The 13,116-nt window shown below is 45.8% G+C and overlaps 1 long non-coding RNA gene across 1 annotated transcript; it reads left to right on the top strand.

Annotated features, from left to right (window-relative positions):
• Nucleotides 1-4,591: 4,591 nt before the first annotated feature.
• Nucleotides 4,592-12,068, top strand: LOC120902361. The gene is made up of 3 exons (XR_005739407.1): nt 4,592-5,031; nt 10,314-10,559; nt 11,822-12,068. It is a non-coding gene; the product is annotated as an uncharacterized LOC120902361 (long non-coding RNA).
• Nucleotides 12,069-13,116: the final 1,048 nt, after the last annotated feature.

Here is a 13,116-nt window from a genome sequence, read left to right as displayed (position 1 = left end):
GCAACTCGGCAAACCCGAAGAAAAACACACATTCGTCCCTTTTCGCCGACGATCAACAGAGGATAGACACACACACACACACACACACACACACACACACACACACACACACACACACACACACACACACACACACACACACACACACACACACACACACACACACACACACACACACACAAACCAGTACAAGCAAAGAGCAAACCCACACTTCTTTCCCTTTCTGGTGGTGTTTTTGTGTGTGGAGAAAATAAACACACACACGCGAACACAAAACCTACACACAGCGATGCAATGGGGTTAGGGGTGCTAGGGGGAGTGTTACCGTCTACAATACATTTTCCTTTGAAGCTCCTGTACCGGCTTGGGCTCCAGCCCAAACGGTGCTAGGAATTGTTGCCTTTCCATTCTCCGAAATCGTCCCTTTCTGCTGCCCTGTTTGCTTCCACCCTCTTCACATTCCAAATGGGAAAAGCATGCTTGTCCATGTGAGTGAGTGTGTGCAAGAGAGAAAGACAGACAGAACGATAAAAAGAGAAAGAAAAAGAGAAAGCTTATTTCGTTCACCGTGCTGCTGGTGCTTATGTACAAAAGCAGAGCAGAGCCCGGGTAAGGAAGCGCTTCCCCAACGCGAGACATTGAGCGAGATGTAAAATGGCGAGAAAAACATGCAACAGAGCGAGCAAGCGAGAGTGAGAGAGAATGAGAGCATACAACAATCGGACAGAGATAGAGCACTAAAATCAACAATACACAAAGCTCACTCCAACTGCACCGAATGTTGTGGTCCCGTTTTGTATGTGTGTGTGTGTTTGTGTATCTGAGTGTGTGTCTCGCGTATGGTAGCTTCAGCAAGCACAACAGCATCCAGGGACGCGCCGCGGTTTTGCTCCGTGACTGGCTCTGCCACCAAGAGTGCGCAACGAAGATCTCGTCCCCGCTCGACCGAAGAATGCTTCTAGCGAGCGGCACTGCTTCCGTTTGTTCCGAGTTTTCCCAAGTCGGCTTCCCAGCTGACCGTGCTGCGCGGCTTAGTAAAACGTACCTTGCATAGTAATAAGCTTGACTTGTAGTGCAGATTGCATACTGTTAGGCGGTTTGTGCGTGTTGCGTCGTTAGCTTGTGTTGACGGACGCCTTAAAGTAGGCAATGGTTTGTATTAAGACAGCAATTGGGGTAAAATTTTATAGAATTATTTGTGCACACAGTGAAGACTCTCTTTTCATACTTTTTAATCAGGAGAGTGCCTATGATATAACCATTTTTGACAGTTTAGTTCAATTTCAGTACAATTTCCTACTGTTACTCCAAAAAATCTCAAACCTCGAACCCTTTAGCTTCTATTTGAAATTTCGATATGAAATTATCTTCTAATACTCAACCATATATTTTAGGCCGTCCACAAGGACAGAGGAGTCGTGGTAGGCCCAAATTGAGGTGGCAAGATGGCGTGGAGGCGTCCGTCAGTAAGGCCGGGATAACGGACTGGCAGACGAAGGCGCGAGACCGGGAGCGGTTTCGGACACTCCTGAGGCAGGCCAAGACCGCAAAGCGGATGTAGCGCCGGATAAGTACTCAACCATATTCATAGTTTCACATAGCAACTGTCCAAACACCTGTCTTCTCTCACTCAGGGTCTACGAGGTGAAAACTCTTCTTGCCCGACGATCTCTTTGATTTGTAAATTAGAAAAAAGGATCCTGTAACAAGATATTCTATACTATTTTGACATTAAAGAGTGTTTGATGCATTACAATACAATGTGATGCATCTTTCATATCAATTCCTTTGTTTAATACGAACACAAACTCAAGAGACTCCAGGAATTATAAAACAATCTTGAGGCTTGAGAAGTTTCAAGAGATTCCTGGAATTTCTAGTGAATCTTGAATGTGCATACATACAGATTGGTAATGATTACGGTGTTGTACAGACTCATTGGCGCAGCTTAACTGTTTCATCTCCCAGTGGATTAGTTTCAGTAAAAAATCTACACGCCAAGAGAGAAGCCAACTGTAAATAATAATAAGCTGGTTTTGTTCTACAGTTTGCATACCGTCAGGCGATAATCTCCGTAGCTTTGTTTCATTATCGCAATGTGCGCCATAAAGTAGGCAATGTTTTGTAACGCAAAACGCCTAAATGTATGATTCTTAATACGCGCATCGTTGCATACACTACACTGAACACAGCTTAACAGACACGTCTGCTGCCTTGCAGCGAAAACGCCACCTGGGACATCACCTTGTGCGATTCGGGTCGAGAGCACAGAATACCTTCCCTTCCTCACTTTCCACAGCCGTCTCTTGTACAGGTTGTACACACATGCTCTGGCACAACACATGCTCAACCTAAGGTGGGTTTTGTCATGGTGATGGCACCCGACACCCGGACAAAGAGAGCTTTTGTGCACCACCGTGCGCGCACTAGATGAAGCGTGCGTGTGAGAGAGAGAAAGAGCATGTTCGGTTCGAGCTGGGCGGAAAAGGGGGAAAAAAGGTGTCGAAGGAGGAGGAGGGAAAGGAAATCATGTTGTCGCTTCAATGTGTGCGCTGTGCTTGGAAGGTTTGGAAGTTTGAGAGGATAATAATGAGAGCAGCGGAACAAGCAGGGGAAAAAAGCGAGAAAAACACAACAAGCATAAGCGGATGGTTTACTTTTGGGCACTGGGGACGGGAAAGGGTGGTACTAGTAGATCAGGACGAGGACTTGTACAGCAGTACAAGTACAGCTCGGAGATGTTATGCTTGTGTGGCAGCTTTCCCGAACCGTCCCCCCTCCCCCCATCCGTGCCGGGTGGGATAGAAGAGTGTGTGCGGAAGTGTGGGGAAGAAATAGAGCACACGAGGCAGTCGAGATAGGGGCGGCGGCAACAACCTAGCACATAGCGCGCGTCCCTTTCGGAAGGCGCGCGGAATGGGGATGGGGATAGTAGGAAGGCATTGGGGACGACCCACCCTTGGCACGCGACGGTAGCAGGAGTTTTCTGGATGTACGAGCATAAGGTATTTGTACAGATGAATTATTTATCAACGATTTTTATTTGTTTTCGGGATGTATTTGTGTTTAGGGACGCTTCGCTCCAAACTTCGCTCCGTTCGTGCTCGAGCGTGTGTGTGTGTGTGTGTGCTGGCTGCCTGCTGCAAAAAAGGGTTTTCGTGTGCCGGGGTTTCTGTTTCTTGGTATGGCCACATACACACACACACACACACACACACGGGTAGAACAACTAGCAAGCAGCAGCTTCGCCCTTTACCAACATTGCTTTGTGGAGAAGATATGAGATTAATAAAGTAGAAAGGATTCCGCTCAACCCATCAGAACTCCAGAGTGGAAGGATGAAGGATGATGAAAGTAAAAGGAGGAATGAGGGGACGTATTAGTTTATGTATTGCTGGGTTGTTTTCTTGAGCACCGTACACACACACACACACACACACACACACACACACACACACACACACACGAACTCGTAGGAGCACAAAACCAACAATATTTTTGCAGAAACACTGTGAAAGCACTCCCAACCGTATCCGTCTTCTGTTGTGTGTGTGTTCGTTCGAGGTCCCCGTTTGCGCGCTTTCCACTGAACTGAACGATCCGTTCACAGGCACGTCCCCGTGTGAAGTGAAGCGGGTTCATTAAGATAATTACTGCTCCGGTGGATCAGAATGGTGAAGAAGAATGGGCAGCAGAGCGACCACTTAGTTTTCCCAATTTCCGATAATCCTGTGCACCGGAGCGTACCGAAGCGTACTGGCCATTGGACTCGCTTGGACACAGCATCTCTACAGAGAAGTGGCGACAAAGTATTCATCGGGTAGCAGGAACTGCCCTTTAGTCCGGGAAGCAGAACCTGTCAGAACCTGTGGTGGATGTCTGCTGCGTTCGACCTGCTTCCTGCAGGAGGAGTGATTGTTTCCGGTCATTTTGTTGCTGACAGTGGTTTGCAAAAGAGTGGACAGGAAGCCGAGATGAGCATCGTACACACGCCTCCCCCCCCCCCCCCCCCCTCTGGACACCGTTCCGTCCTTCATTTCCTGCCGCTTCTCAACCCCTTTTTGCGGGCGCATCGATTATTACATCTGGCCGTTATGCACGGGCCTGGGCCTGGGTTTGGCACGTTTATAAATGACCCGTGATCTCGTGCCAACATCGGTACGGAGTGGCACACGATAAGGTCGTCCCGGTCGCCACACGATTGTGCATTGGCGATCTAGCTTAGGCCCGATCGCACGGGTACACTGCCGCCATCAATCTTCGCAATGCTGCCAAACGGCCGCATCCTCCGGGCCCGAGATTGACGTTTTCTTGTCCCTCAACCTGTTTCGGCGATGGTGGTGGATTGTGTTTCCGATAGCTCGCGAAGATGATCCAAGGACATTGGGGGTCTCTTTAGGGGAGGAGAGCCAGAGAGAGTGCGCAGCAAACAAGGTTTGTTTACTGCACATTGACGGAGTAATTATGACACCAAAATAATAATTCAACCGCTCATTATATGCATGTCACACACAGCACAGGGGATTGGGAACAGCGAACCCCGGACGGGGCAGTACAAGTTTGACAGCCCGTATAGTATTGCCGTATGAACAAAAAAAAAAAGAAGTCCTCGCTTTCCATAAATCAGAGCAAGCGTCCCACGGTGTCGTCATGGGAGACCCTTCCCCACGCCTAGATTAGTGTGCGTTGAAATGCTGGGATGGGGTTTTGAAGACACCTTTGCCGTGCGAATTGGACGCCTCGGACGCTTCTTGTTACCTCGGAGCACACACGCGGCAGTTACCGTTTATTGGCACAACAAATTAGAAAATTGATAGTTTCATTTCGTATGGTGTTTTAGTTTGTTTGTTTTTCTGTGCCCCTGTGTATCGCGTTTGTGACGTGTGATTTGAGTGCAATCGAGCAAATGATGATGGGTGGTGGGTTGCTAGCAAAACGGTGCACCCGTGTGAGTGACGTTACCTTGAGGTGTTTGCCCCGCTAAAGTTCCTTGAAACAGCCGCTTTCGTCAGCTATATAAAATTAAGCCGGGTAAGAGAATACAACAGCCCCTTTGCTCACTGAGCTCCCCATCATCTTTTCCTTTTTTTCCCGTCGCACTAAACACTAAATCAGTCTACCCAGAGCAAAGCAGGCGACGAACGGAGCAGGCAAGACGCCGATCGTAAAAATGCTCGCGCATTTGATACAAACATACGCACGAGACTCATTAAACCAGCGACTGGGCGGCCGCGCCGGACCCGCCCGGGGTGGGGTGAAAAGGAAGTGATAGAAAAATCATTGTCTTTGTGCCACCCGGTTCCGGTTTTGTGTGGATTTATTGCCCCTGTCGAATGGTTTTGGGGATGAGCGGCTGACGTTCTGCCGCCGTTTTTGCCGCGGTGAAAGTAGTAGAATGGATCAAATGGAAAACAAAACCAACAGAAAAGCGAAGAAAATGCTAAAAATCTTCCCGCACCGGAAGTCGGTAATACAAAAAGAAAGAAAGAGAGCGGGTGAGAGAGGGAGGGAGTGCGAGCACGGTGGAAGTGTTTTCATGTTTTTTTTGCCCTCCTCCGTCCGTCCTTGCTGGCTTTTCCCTGGGGCCAGCTCATCGGATTTCAAAGCGGGTTTATGGCTCCACGCGCATTCTCACATTATGTTGTTCATTTTCCTCCCCATTCTGCGAAGCAAAAAGGGGGAAGCTCCCCATCCCACCCCTGTCGCTATTTCTTTTGGTATTATTTTGCACGGTTTTTCTTTTCTTTTTTTCCTTTCGTCTTTTCTTTCTTCACCGTCGCATTTGGCGGTTGTTTGTCCTGTGCTGTGTTCTTCTGTATTCGGTTGTGTTCGTGTGTGTGTGTGTGTGCTAGCAGCACGCTTTTCATTCACCATTCTTTTGTTGTGCTCGGGTGCGGCGGCGGCGGCAGGAGGCAAAGGGGGACACCCATTCATGTCGGGTCGGGAAAATCTTTGCTACGGGAGAATAAAAGAAAAGGCAGCCGTAGCCAGTACAGTACAGGAACAAAACACACACAAAAAACGCACACACACACACACAGAGACCGGAGACCATCTTATAGCCGGCGTGACGGTTTGGCATGAGGAGGTTGGATGGGGTTCTTTCTGCATGAATAGTCTATTTTCTCAAAAGGAAACAAAGCCGGTGGAAAAGAAAAGCGCCAGCGCAGGCGATGCGACGGCGAAAGAAAAGAAAAACAGCCGTTTCATTAGATGGTATCGCCGCCACACAGACAAAGCAGCCGCCGCAGCACCCGTCTTTTCACTGATGATGATGAGGATGATGCAGGGGTAAGCCGGACCCGGGGTGGGCGGTTGGAACAAGTGTGCACGATGAGTTGATGATTATGGTGACGAAATCAACATCACCGGCCCCGGAGGGCGTTCTCGGTCGCCACTGTCAGTACACAATGTTTCTTTTGTTTACGACGTGAAATGCAAGCGCGCACAAACATTAGCGTGGGGCCCTCGTGGATGGTTGATCGGGTCCAATCATGACCGTGATTACGCTGAGACGGATGGCGGATCGTCCGTTTTCACGCTGCACCCCACAAGCAGTGTTTGTGGCTCACTCGTTGGTGAGCTCATTTGTGGCACACGATTAATAATGACTCAATTAGGAGGATGGGCACGAAGGGTGTTTGATTTTTGTGCGCGCATGAACAACGCGTGTCGGGGAGGACCAGTGGGTGATGGTAGGAGATAGTAAGCGTTAACCATGCAGGGGTTTATACTTCTATTCCAGACATTTGTGTAAGAAAAAGGAAATTTTACATAATCTTAGGATGTAGTGCTTAGAGATAGGTAACTTCTTCTCTAGCTTTATCTGGTTTCTAGTAATGATACCATTATCTGATCCTCTGCCCCAGCAAGGCCTTGTACATTGTCTGGATTGCACGAAAAGCATGTATTGAACTGCTCTCCAAGAGCATCTGAAAACGTTTGCTCTGATCTGTGTCGATGTCGATCAATCAGAAATGTCTGACGCTCTTCCGATGGACACGCATCCATTTGATGACCGCTAAACTAACTATAATCGATGTAGTGGAACGTGTTTTACCCTCCCGACATGGCATATTTAATGGAATGAAACGGTTCTAGTGCTGTGGACAATAGTGAGATCACCGTACATGTTACAGAGTTCATCATTGTCTCTGTTCTCTGGGTCTTGTTTTTTGCCTCTCAGAAATTCCACGACAAGTATTCTTGGTAAAGTATCTTCTTCCGATTCATGCAAATAGATTGTTAAAGTGATTAAGATGTGTAAGATGAGATTAGGCCCTGCTGTTATGAACACTTATAACAACTCAAAGCCTCAATCAAAAATGGACTTTTGTTCTGATGGTTACAGAAAAAAACTTTGACAGATAATTGCTTTAACATTGATAATAAACATCTTTTGAAAGTTAATTATTTAACGTATTGTTCTATTTGGCGTAACGTCCTAGGCGGACATGCCGGCCTATACAGGCTTTCGAGAATTAATTTATTGCCACGTAGCCGGAAAGCCAATCCTTGCTACGGGTTTATTCAAGGTAACTTGCAGTAAAAACGACCTTGTCTTCCGTCAGATAACCGGAATATTCGCCATGACAGACGAAGACATGTGTGTAGGCACGTTTTCAAGCTCTACCTTCGATTTTTATAAATTCCTCCTCAGTTTTCGCGACGGAATTATTGAAGTAGTGCTTTTGTATCATGAAGGTCCAGCAATTCTCGATGAGACGTAGCAGTGGGATGTTGGTTCAATGACTAGGATGTCACATCGCAATTTTGCCGAAATTCGCATGAAATGGTCGCAGCGAGTTTTGGTGTCATTGCTTTATGGTATGTTTTGAGATAGTCACGGTCGCCATGTGTGTTCAATTTGGGACGGTTGCCATGTAGTAACTTTGAAATCGCGTTGGTCAGGGTGGCCTTCAAACATCGTTAAGGAAGGTCATCGTTTGCCGAATTAAGCAGAACTGAGGTGGATACTGTTTCGAAGCGGACTTTCGACACTTGATCGCCCAGGCGATCATAGAAACCTTTAGGAGGTTTCCCTTACTAGAAACGTTGGAGTTTAGAGGCCTTACCTTGGGCAGGGGGACATAACTAAACTCTTTAAATGAGAAGTCGATAGATGTTGGATGGGCATAGTCCTATCCTGACAGTCCGAACGAATCTGACCTGTCATGATCGGAGTTGGTTTTATTTATACTCAAAAGAAGTTAAAGGTTTCGCACCTTTGGTTCCGGGTTGTATGTTGGAAAGTCATTGTTTTCACTAAGCTAGTTAATTTTGTCTTTGGTTGACGATGGTTCTTGTCATTAAGTTCCTGTTTTGGTTGGTTCTGATAAGTGTGTCACAATTGTTTTTATATGAACGGTGTGGCCTCAGCTCTTCCGGGTGTGTATGGTATGATCTGATTTACTGAATGTGTAATAATGAATGTGTTACAATGGTGTGGTTTGGCTTTCCAAAGTGTATTACAATGTATCTATAGCTGATAGTGTGTATTATAATAAGTTCTGTATAGCAGATATGCTACAGCTTGCCGCTGCGAAGCCAGTTCATTTTTCACAGATACTATTTCACTGTTTGGTCGGTTGCATCGATCTCCTTGCTTAGCGAACGCAGTGATGTATCGACTTTTCCCTCAATCTTCATTTTCAGCATTATTTAGAGCTTCTTGTCGCTCAGGGAATTCGGAACTGGGCTTGTTTCCGACGCTTGCTTTGATTGTTGTCTAGTAGTGAACACATGTTGCAGATGCCGGAACAGGCTTATACGACGTGCACAAACTGGCGCACGATGACCGCTTCGGTCGTGGCGTGGTGCCATTCTTTGATCGCGCACTCTCCTGAACAAATTTGCCTCACATTTTTGACCATCACGGTTAGAGTTTGGCGGATAGAGGTGTCAACTTTGACTGTTTGACTGATTTAGTTTACACCTTTGGATGCTTATTCATCGGACAATATGATCGAAAGTACAATTAACGTGTTGTTATTCCGAGTGAACATAAACTCATAAAAAATGTTTTTTTTGTCAATTTTTACCAATGCAAACGTTAGACAAGCTCAAGATAGTTTGTTGAAGCTTTATTGCATAGTTTTTGTCACATTTTGATACGCATATGCCACTAGCAACTAAGTAAAACGATATCATATGGTGCGTGCTAGCTCATGCAACCAATTTTGCTTCCATCAAAAACTATGTTCAGCCTGCCATTAATAGCTGGAGCAGTTTGATTTGATTCTGACTTGTGAAGCCCTGTAACATGAATCTTGAAGCAAACATTTAGGAGCATCATGAAACCAGACGCATGAAAATAATTAAACTCTTCCTAGCTCTCCTTCGCTAGAGCCCCCGCATTTTGCGAAGAATCCCTGCAAAAAGTGCCAAAGCGAAGCCGTTTGATACCATCAAATGACTTCCCTATTCTACTCTGTATCTGCCGCCCGGAAAAGTGTTGTCTCATGGACACTTGTTTTGCTCGTCTTAATTAAACGGTACACTTCTTTAGATATACCATCGCTGCGTTTTAGCGCATTTTTGCTTGCCTTCCCTCGACCCCAAAGGCGATTATTATTACAAATGAAGTCTATTGCAGCGTGGGGAGTTCATCTCTAACCGCCAGCATGCTAAATTACACGTAATCGCTTGGAAATTTAAAAAAAAATGTCTCTCTCGTACACACACACACAACGGTACAACTGCCAGCTTCAAAGTGTACTGGCATTTTTCGAGAAAAAAAAAATCTCTTCCCTTGGGGAAAAACGGCTTCCCCCCATCTCGCTGCATTCATTGATGCAGCCCGCGCGTTGTGCACTTTTCAACTTCACTGTCTATGCATCTCGCGTTCGCAGGCGATGCACCTGTGCAAGTGCACTAGCAAAATTATATCGCACGGTGGTTTACGCGGTACACCATCTCCTCCCAACACCGTCGTTTTTTGTATAATGCTTCCGTTTGCTTGCTTGCTTGCACAAAATGCTTGCTCTGCCCCTTGATGGCATTTTACGATAAAGGAGTTTTTCCCCCCAAAACGACTCACGCGTTCACTTTCCGGCAGGAGATGTCGTTCACGGGCCTCAAACCGAACGGTGTGGTTTTTTGCCCTTCGCGCTTGCGATACCACCCGTCCGAGGGATGCATCGATCTTCGCGTGTAGGTGTGACGGGCGCTACCACATCAAAAAACCGCTCGCGCGCGCGCGCTCGCGTACCGTGACGCGGAAGTATTTAGCGTTGCAGAACTAACTCCTTCTAATTATTTCCAACGAGTAAAATATTTTAATTACGTGCATAATTTTTCTGCCCTCTCCTTAGCACGCGCGCTCCGTCCCCTTGCTCCGTGTTTATCGCTGAAGGATGTGTTCGCCGGAACCGAAGTGTCATCTGTCAGTCGACACGGATGCCGCAGAGCGAAGGTTTCGCCGACAGTTGATGGGAGGTGCTCTCTGTGAGTGTGCGACAGAGGAAATATTGCGATTTGGAATTGGTCCCCTCGCCCACCCCCTCCCTCAACGATGTAGATATTAAATTGTTTCCAGAGTTTCTTCCGGCTTCGGATGGGTATGTTTTCGAGTGGCATTTGCTAAATGATCTCTTCACTCGCCGTAGAGTAAAAACAGCAAAAAAAAAATCGTATCTTGAGCGAGTGGGAAAGTTGCAGTGAGAAATGAGGTGAGCTTGTTGTAGCCTTCTCGAGTGGCTTGGCAGCTCATTGTGGCTGTTTGTTGCGTCGCCTGGGTTGGCGTGCGATAGTGGAGTTTAAATTTCAATTAGTAGCACAACTAATGGCCGCCCAGGGCTCAGGGAGCGATTAATAACGGAGATAGATGGGAGCATGAGTAATTGGAGTACTTTGTTTTGGAAGGTATGGTAAACATAACTTTTTGAAGAGATTAAACTCAGCACAGTAACTTTTGATGTGAAACGAAGGTAATAGAGATAAAATACTTGCCATGGCTGGTTGTAGAACTGTATACGCGGTAGAAGGTGCTTTAAGCCTTTTAATTGCAATAATAAGTATATAAATTACTTCGTCTGCCTTTAAGGATGTACTATGCATATGAAAGAGGAAGTAAAGTGGTTATTCGGCCTCAGCACAATTTTTCGATCGAAAAAAATCGATAGGCGCTCACGTAAATCTGACACTGTAACTATTTCTTTCATGCTCTTATATGGAGTTGATTCTCATTGAGTTTAGTATTTAGTGTAGGCAAACCATTTGTTTTTAAATAGATGCTGTGATTTTTGATTTTTTGATTTTTTAAAAAAAAGTGATTTTTTATCACTCGAAAACCCGAGTTACGCGAATGTCTCCGGAACGCATTATTCGCGTAACTCGAGAAAAGACTGTAGTTTATTTTCTCGTGAGTGTCATGGTATACCAGTTTTCAAAAAGACTAGTAAAATTATTTAGACTAGTAAAAAAGAACACCTTGGCGGCGAAATGAGTGACAAATGACACCAACATGACAGCCGGATTGATCGAAAAATTGTGCTAGGTCCGATTATGTATAAAAGAAAATAATAAAATAAGTAGTTAGGAACAACATAACAAACGAAGTGAGCACACATCTGTTGCTAGTATAAAAAAGAAAGTATAAAAATATAGCAAAGGAAAGCAAGAAAGAAGAGCATCAAAAAGGAAAGCAAAAACAAGAGATCGAAAAGAAGCTTTAGAACTGAGCTGAAGCTAGTTAAATCGACATGTACAATATTTTTCATTTTCTGTCAGACATTTTATATACTTTCTCAAGTCTCTGTGATGTAATATTATGTTCTCATTATTTTTATTTTCTATATTTTCCTGTCATTACATATTGCAGATTGAAGAAAACGTGCCAACACGATTAAAGAAAGCAGTTCTATAAGGCTCAATAGTCCATTAAAAGTAGAAGTATTGGTGCCTCTGCAGTTTTTAAGTTGGGAAAAAGAAGAATAATTCCATTTCTTGCAAGCATGCAAGCACTCATAATTACTGTCATGTTTGTCATGTCCTTGTCACGAACAAAAACATGTCAAGAGATGCAAACATTAATAATAAACTATTCAAAGGCAGAGTCAAAAAAGCTTCGGAACAGAACATAATGACAGCAAACATAAAATTGATTATTTACAGCTCTCTTCAATCGGCACAGCTGTTCGCCAACTCGCATTGTTACCTCACACTTACCCACACACACACATGTCCACATGGTTCGTTGCATCTTTTCGCAGCATTTCGCCCCTGTTAAACCAACGAGCCGGTAACCAAAACTCCCACCCACCAGGGTGGGAGAAGAAGGGCATCGAAGTAGGGTTTCCGCTCACTAAATCACGCCGCAGTAGTACACGGGGCACGCGTTAGTAGCCGCATAAACGCATAAACGCATCATTGAGCTTGAAGTACCTCCAGGAAGCAGCGGCCGTCCGCACCGAAATGGCCACATTCGGCAGCGGACCGGCAATAGTGCGAGCGTAACGCGGGCACATGTCGCGCGGGCCACTCGTCAACGTCCGTGCGAGCCTGAAGAATGTTGATTTGGCTCGTTATAAAGTGCCAAACCCGTGTGTGTGTGTGCGCCCTCGTCCGCTCTCGTCCGTCAAAGAAAAACGACCCCGGTTGGGAAAATCGCTCCAGAGTTTCCCGGGGCACACAAACACACACAGAGACACACAGTGTCGAGTGTCGTATTTGTGACAAGCAAACTCGGAAGCGAAGTGTCTTCAGTAGATTTTAATAGCGGAAATAAATTTTAAACTCTTTCGCAGGGAAACAACAACATAGAGAGAGAGAGAGAGCGATGGGGTTGGTAGGGAGAAGATGTGGTCCACTATTTTAAGAAACAATATTCAGTCCAGCTTCGAGTTTCGATAGCACACAGCTACACTGTAAAAACTGACACTGTGGGCCAGCGTCAGTTTGGAGCTAAATTTAATAATCATTTTTCGCCGAACGACGAAATAATGACATTCTTTCACCTTTCCGGACAGGTTGAAAAATTGGCCGTATTTTAGCGCTTTATACTGGCTCGGCCACGGTCCAGCACTGCACCCTTTCCCGGGGAAGCCGTTAAAACCCAGCCGAGCCGAAAACTCGCCTTTCCTCAAGGCTCAATCGTGTCCGATTGACGCAATTTCC

The sequence above is a fragment of the Anopheles arabiensis genome, chromosome 3 (assembly GCF_016920715.1).
Source record: "Anopheles arabiensis isolate DONGOLA chromosome 3, AaraD3, whole genome shotgun sequence".
NCBI lineage: Eukaryota > Metazoa > Arthropoda > Insecta > Diptera > Culicidae > Anopheles > Anopheles arabiensis.
This window is presented reverse-complemented; position numbering and strand designations above follow the sequence as displayed.